This window comes from Rhinatrema bivittatum, chromosome 12, assembly GCF_901001135.1.
Source record: "Rhinatrema bivittatum chromosome 12, aRhiBiv1.1, whole genome shotgun sequence".
NCBI lineage: Eukaryota > Metazoa > Chordata > Amphibia > Gymnophiona > Rhinatrematidae > Rhinatrema > Rhinatrema bivittatum.
Window position 1 is genome coordinate 52,826,284 of NC_042626.1, and position 7,701 is coordinate 52,833,984.

Here is a 7,701-nt window from a genome sequence, read left to right on the forward strand (position 1 = left end):
AATTACAATTTTTTTCCTCTATGGGAAAATATTAAGAATCTTTTGATCCGATGGCATGCTTTACCATGATCTCTCTCAGGTCGTTGCGCTTTGATCAAGATGGTTGTTTTACCTAAAATTCTCTATGCCATGCAGATGCTGCCCCTTTGGATTAAGCAATCCTGCATTCAGTACATTCATTCTCTGATGTCTTCTCTAGTTTGACATGGGAACCGAGCTTGTATAAGTTTCCATTCCTTTTGTAATATTAAAGATAGAGGGGGATTGGCTTTACCTAATTTACGAGTATACAATGTGGCCTGTTTGTTGCGCTTCGTTCAGGATTGGGTTTCTTGGGGCAACATGGAGTTGGAGTACTTGTTGCTGGAATGGGTACATCCTTACCACCCAGTCAATCTTCTTCACATGACAAGGGAGCATGTGATATCTTTAAATTGTAAAGCCTTTTGGTTATGTTCTCTGCGTAAAGGGTGGAAATGGTGGAGAACTTCAGCAGAACAGACCATGGACAAGTCACCATTTCTATTTTCTCCTGGCAACCTGAACTTCCCAGCGGCCGTGGACTCATCCATATTTGAGGACTAGAAGGATCAAGGGCTTTACAGCATTGGTCAGTTAATTGAATTACATTGTATTTACTTCCTACTGCAGCTTCGTGATCAATGGACTCGCCCTTCCTCACATTATTTTGCAAATTTTCAAGCCAGGCACCATTGTCAATCCTTGGATAAAGGGTCGTTGGTGAATTTACATTTTTCAGATGAAGAGGATTCTTTTTTTTGATCCTATATCTAAATTTAGCAAAACTTCGACTTGGGTATTCATGCTCCATGATCATTTTAAGGATCACCATTTTCATGAATTGGCCTGCGAAGTGGAGGTAAGGATTTGGGTTTCACTTTTGATGAAGGGGATATTTCCAGGATCTTCTCATTGGTGTATAAGTACTTTGTGGCTGCTAATCTGAGAGAAATTCAGTTCAAAGTTATACTTAGATATTAACTTACCAAGTCTAGGGGAACGAGAATTAAACTATGGGTTGATGATTTGCGATAGAAATGCAACATCCAGGAAGGAATTTTATGTCATATGTTTACCTAGTGTCACTTTTATGTCATATGTTTACCTAGTGTCACAAACGCCAGTCTTTCTGCTCTTGAGTCTATGCCTATCTGCAAAGAGTATTAACCATTTCTAGTACGTGGTCTGGCACAATGATTTATTTACATTTGTTTGACAGAGATTTTTCTTTGCCAAAGGGGGGGGGGGATGTACATTTTTGGCTATATTGCTCTTATTAGCAAAAACGATTATACTACAAGTTTGGAACTGGGATGATTCACCATCATTCCAGTTGTGGAGGGTATCGGGGCAGCATATATCATTGATCGAATCTATTGCTTAAAAAAAGATCTGACCCCCCCAACTGCGTATAGGGTCTAAGGCCTTACTTCCAGATATGGCGATGGATTAGGCAGTTGTGATGCTTTCTTTCTACTCAATTGCTGAATAATATTTAAAAAACAATCCATACAAAACTTAGCCACAGGGGCCTGAATGTGTGGTAGATGAGTCTGCATGTGTGTGAGGGTAGATTGTGGTTTATTGGCAGGAACGGTCAATTAGGGGGAAAAAAAATTGAGTCTGCTCTTATTTCTTTTTGTATCACTGCTGTGGAGTACATTCTACCATATATTCTTGAGTGTTAAGCATATTGCTCTAGTGTTTTCTTTCGTATTCCAATGGTTCATATTATTTAAGTGTGACTCATTATAAACAGATTATATAAAAAAAATAAAAAAAAAGCAGTGGTTTCAACCCGGTTCTCAGGACATACCTAGCTAGTCTGGTTTTAGAATATCCACAATGACTATGCATGAGATAATTTGCATACATTGCCTCCATGGCATGCAACTCATCTCATGTATATTCATTGTGGATGTCCTGAAAACCAGACTAGCTGTGTGGGGCTGAAGGTTGAGAAGCAGTTATAAGGAAGGAACACAACTGAACACTCCTGCTATAGAGCTCATGACTGTCCTGCTATGCCTGGGTGGAGCTGGCTGGGGTCTGTTTGATCCTTTCTCTCTCTCCTCTCCCCGCCACATCTGCACCACTGAGGACCCATCCCCTCCCCAGTAGGTGGAGATGAAAAATGTTTGTGCTGGGGGGCACTTTCAGGCCAGTCACTGGCTGTGGAAGAGAGGAGGGGGTAGAGTTTGTCCTAGGGTGGACAATGTCCCAGCTCTCATCAACAGCAACGACAGATGAAAAGAAAAAAAAATAAAATAAACAGGGCAACCCCACCATCAAAATGCTTTCTCTGCTTTGCCGAAACTCACACCCATATCGCGCTAGCTGGACTCTAAATAAGGCAAAACAAGTTTTACCGTTCGTAAAGAGTGGCAGCGGAGTTTGTAGTGAGAGTGGTGCCGGTACTTTAGCTCTGTCTCAAGGCTAGCATGAGCAGGAAGGATGGAGTTCTTTCACCCACTGCTGCTCTTCAAAGATTTTCACCCAATCTTACGTTGCGATGCACCAAACGACCCCGTCCTGCAAGTACAAATACTCAAGTCTAGGGAGGCGAATCGGGTGCCCGATCGTTCCCGCTTTCGGGATCGTCTGGCCACGGGAAAAAATCATTTTCCCGCGTTTCCCCGTTGTTTTTTTTTTTAGTGAAAAATCGTTTTTCAGGTTAGCGCGCGCTAACAAAAATAGCAAAAAATAACAAAAAGTTACAAAAATAAACGTTTTTTTGATAGCGCGCGCTTACATGAGTTAGCGCGCGCTAACCCGAAAAACGATTTTTACGAAAACTCGGGGGTAAAATTGATCGTTTCTTTCTTTTAACCGATTTCTAACGAATTTAGAAATATCGTACAATATTTCAATCCGTTAGAAAACCGATTCACATCCTTACTCAAGTCGATGGGTAAAGTGTGGGACTGCGGTCTGAAATCACAATCACTCTGCCCAGTTCTGGTTTTGTGCTTTCAAAGTCTCACTACGGAATGAGTTATGCTTTCAGATTTATACATTGGCTTAAAAGAAAATTTCATCTTTTTTTTTTTTTGTGGATCTGTCCCTCCAGAGGCAGGACAGATGTTTAAGTTACCCTTCTCCCCTTCCCCCATCTGAGGCCGGGTGCTGTCAGCAGGAGGATCAGCGAGCTCCAGCACCACCTCTTCAGCCAGGCTGCCAGCTCTCCCAGGAGCACACTGAACTTTGCCTGCCCAAGAGAAGAGGGGCTGTATGGCCTTCCACTTACTGCTGTGGAGAGCAGCTCACTAGCCCATTTCAGCATCCCTAGAAGGTGATCGCATGCAGCATCGCTTAGTGATTTGTAGAGGTTCCTCTAAGTCCTTTGATGTGGGGGATTATTCAGCAGGACTTTTCCTTGATAAGTGAGTGCAGAGCTCCGGTTCCCAGGAGCGCTGTCGGCAGCTCTTCAGAGATGTCCTGTTTTTTTTTTTTGTTTTCAATTAACAAGATGCTGAGTCTTTACTGCCCTGTGGCACCTACTGAACACTTAATCTATGAAAACGAACACTTAAGCACTGACCTGCGGCTCCCCAGGCGGCTCACTATCCCATTTCCATTTTCTTAAATCACTGATGCCGAAAGATAAAGTTGGTCTCGACAACACTTTGCTTTTATTATCATTGCTGCTCTTAACTCCTGGCGTCCCCCTCCTCCCCTCGCTTTCAGCTCCCGTACCAGGCTCTGCTCTTAGTCACAGCTCCTTCAGGCCTGGCTGGCTCAAGGTTAGGGCCCGAAGGAAGGTGTGAGAGCTCCACCAGGGCCAGCAAAGCTGTAAGGACCTTTTAACTCTTCCTGCCTTCCTTGGGGCTTTTAAGCTTAAGCTCAAGAAGATGTACTGGGGAGGTGATATAAAAAGAAAAGATCTGATTTTCCCAGCTGCTAGGCCAAGCTGAACTCAAAATTTCCAAAATGTCTCGCTGGTTCTTGTCCAAACTGTGACTTGCAAAGTTCTTGTAGAGTCTGCAAAAAACCCCAAAAAACAAGTTCCTCCAGCCTTAATTAGTAAGTGTGTGTGTGAATGTGCGTGGAATTTCTTTTCTTTGTAAATTGTTTTTAATACCAAGTGCAACACTGCACAGAACATGCACATAAACCAACCAAGGTATCGACAATACAACAATCGGAAAACATAGGCAATAATATCACATTGTATCTCACCCGAGTTTTCACATTTTTAAGACCCCCATCCACATTCACACACACCCACTAATCCCACATTCATCCACATACACCCGACAACCTTCCAGCAACTTCCATACAACTTATTAGTTGAGGCCTCAAGCAACTTTCCACCACGCGGTAGCCTGCAGCTTGCTCAGTCACCCCATTTTCAAAAACTTGTCTTCCACAATGCAAAATATCCCTTCCACAACCACAAAGTTTTCTTGTCGTCAGGGCCGCTGCTAGCATTTTTACTACCCTGTACCAAAAATGACTGTGCTGCGCCCCTTCCCCCTGATTCATTCAGTGTCCATCCCAGGCCCATCAAATAAAGCCCAGCTCCGTTCTACAATCTATATTTTTAAAAATAGACACTCTCCCTCACCCCAGAACCCATGGATAGGGAAGAGTATGAGGTACCCTAGGCAAACCTTACAGCCTTGCATACACTCCCCCCCCCCCCCCACACACACACAGACACACTCCCACACCCTTTACAGACACAGACAATTAAATTATGCAGTTATAATACATTTTACATGACAACATTCAAAAGTACAGTCCGCTGAGGCAAAAATAACACAACATGCATGTTATATTTACATGCACTGCTGTGGTGCCAGCCAGAAAACTCTGCAAAAAAAGACACTTGGCGCCCCTATGGAATTAGACTTTTTGTAATGCAATGCATGCTGTGTGAGCTTGGCCCTCAGAAAGCCTTGAACAAACAGAATTACCATTACAATATAGTAAACCTCCCACACCAAAACAACTCTAACAACCTTATCTATGAAAATGCAACACTGCACACATTAGACAGGCCCTAGAACACCAATCTTATTAGGAAACCAGGCTCTTATAGATCCTTTCACAGAAATTACATGCCAACAAAATACCTCACCTCTATCACCCTCACCAAATACAGAACAAAGAGATCAGAAAGTATAAACAGAAATGTGCTGAGAAGAACTGAACTGGAACCCACAACAAGCCAGCCTGTACATGCAGAGCAACAATGAAAACACAGAAACATTACCATTCTTCATAAAAACATTGAATAATAAAATTAAGAAATATAAAACAATCATAATAGTAAAATCATATTCATAAAAAGAATATTTCTAACAGTTAATGAATAGAATATACAAAATTTCCCAAACACCAAAAAATATTTCCAAATATCTGATGAATAAAATATCCAATAATTAAAAAATGTTGTATTCCCCCCCCCAAATTAAATATTTGGAAAGATCTGACCCCAACTTACACCCAATAATTAAAAATAATAAGGATTTAAAAAAATCTCCTGATCTCCATACCTGTGATCTTCTGATTTCCACTCACCCTGAGATTGTCATGGACTGGGGGAGACTGTTGCCTAAATTTTATCTTCTCTCTCACAAACACGCACAATAATACATTTATTCTCTCACACACTCCCTCTCTCTAACATACACATACTGGGGCAGTATGCGCGCCTGCTACGCGAACTTTTGTTCGCGTAGCAGGCGCGCATATCTTATAAAATCCGGGGTCGGCGCGCGCAAGGGGGTGCACATTTGTGCAACCTGCGCGCGCCGAGCCCAGCGCGCGCTGCCTGTTCCCTCCAAGGCCGCTCCGATTTCGGAGCGGCCTTGGAGGGAACTTTTCTTCGCCCTCCCTTCCCCTACCTAACCCACCCCCCCGGCCCTATCTAAACCCCCCCCCTTAACTTTGCGCGCATCGCCGGCAGCCCCGCTCCGTCCTCCGGTCCCGGGGGCTGGTCCGGAGGCCTCGACCACTCCCCCGGGCCGGCGCCACGCCCCCCCCCGGCCCGCCCCCGAAACGCCGCGGCACGTCCCCTCCCGCCCCTTTTTGAAAGCCCCGGGACTTACGCGCATCCCGGGGCTTTACGCGCGCCGGCGGCCTATGCAAAATAGGCGTGCCGGCGCGCGCGGCCCTTTTAAAATCCGCCCCTATGTGTGTGTGTATGCCTGTGAGAGCCTAAATGTGACACATGGGCATTCCGAGGCACACAAACATACACCCAGTCACATTCACAGACATACAGGCTCTCAGACACACACACATAGGGTCACACACATAAGCTCTCAAACAGACACACACATATGCATAAACAGGCTCTCCTGATATCTTTAGGCCATGGTGGGATAAGCTCCACCATGGCCCCGCAGGCCTCCTGATATCTTTGGGCCGTGGTGGGATGAGCTCAATCACGGCCCTGCGGGCCCTCCTGATGGGGGGGCGGGGGAGAGCGGAAGCTGTGCGCATGCGTACACGCAAACGGTAGACGGGTCCTCTGACGGCTGCTGGCAGCTTGAGCGCCAGCAGCTTGCAGCCTCTCTCCTTCTTCAGTTGTTGACGGCTCCACGGCCTCTCCTGCTGCCGCTGGCTCCCCACTTCCCCCAGGTATGCACACCCAGTCGCGCTGGGCCTGCTTGTCATTCATTTCCCTTCTTTTAATCCTTTCAAATAAGGCATTACGTTTCATAGCATCGCTCCAGGTACTAAAAGATGGAGGATCAGCATTGTGTCAACAAGCCAACACCTCCCTCTTTGCCAAACCAAAGCGCTGTGGCCAAAACCTTACCTCCACCCTCGGTAATTGAGGTTCCCTATCAAATAAATGCAGATATATTATATTATTTTACCATTCCACTTTATCTTCCTCCCTCTCAGATCCCTTACATTTTCCCAGAACCCCTGCAGCTTTGAGCATTCCGTGAACATGTGAGCAAAGTCCCCTTTCATCTGCTGCCATTTGAGCCATAAATCTGACTCCCACAATTGCATCCGTGCCCCTCTTTCTCTAGTTATGTACATACGATGTAATATTTTAAATTGCAACTCCCTTAAATTCGCATGGGACAAATACCGATAAATCTTAGCAACAGCCCCAAGATTGGCTTCCCCTCCAATATCCTCCCCCAGGTCAGCCCTCCACTTCTGCACTAAGTTTCCCAAGTGATTCAAGTCCAATTGTTTCTTTAAAGTAATAACCCAGACACTAACTTTGTTAAAGTTGGGGATAGTTTCCAAAAAAGTCTCCTCATCTGAGAAGGCAGTATTTCACAGCGAATCCCTCATAGTTGACATCGCATAACGCCTAATTTGCAGGTATGCAAAAAAATGATTGTTGGGTATGTCCCACTGCTCTCACATTTGCTGAAATTAGTATAGTATACGCTCTAAGTTGCCACCATCGCGCGCATGTGTGTGTTTAATTTCTAATAGTACACAACAGATGGTGGGACTAGTGAGAGGATAATCGGGTTGTGGTTGGAAGAGAAGGATCTCCTGGTCTATCTACGCAGTCTGCCTGGGCACACCTCCCCTGCGCCCACCTCATAGACTCCACTCAGTTTCCAGTCACCCTCCCTCGCCCTACTCACCATTTGGGGGTGTCCATCCCAAGTATGCTCAAATCCTGGTCACTGGTTTGGTTGCTACTGTCTCCCACGATTCCAGATAACCACTGCCTGCCCACACCGTGAAGAA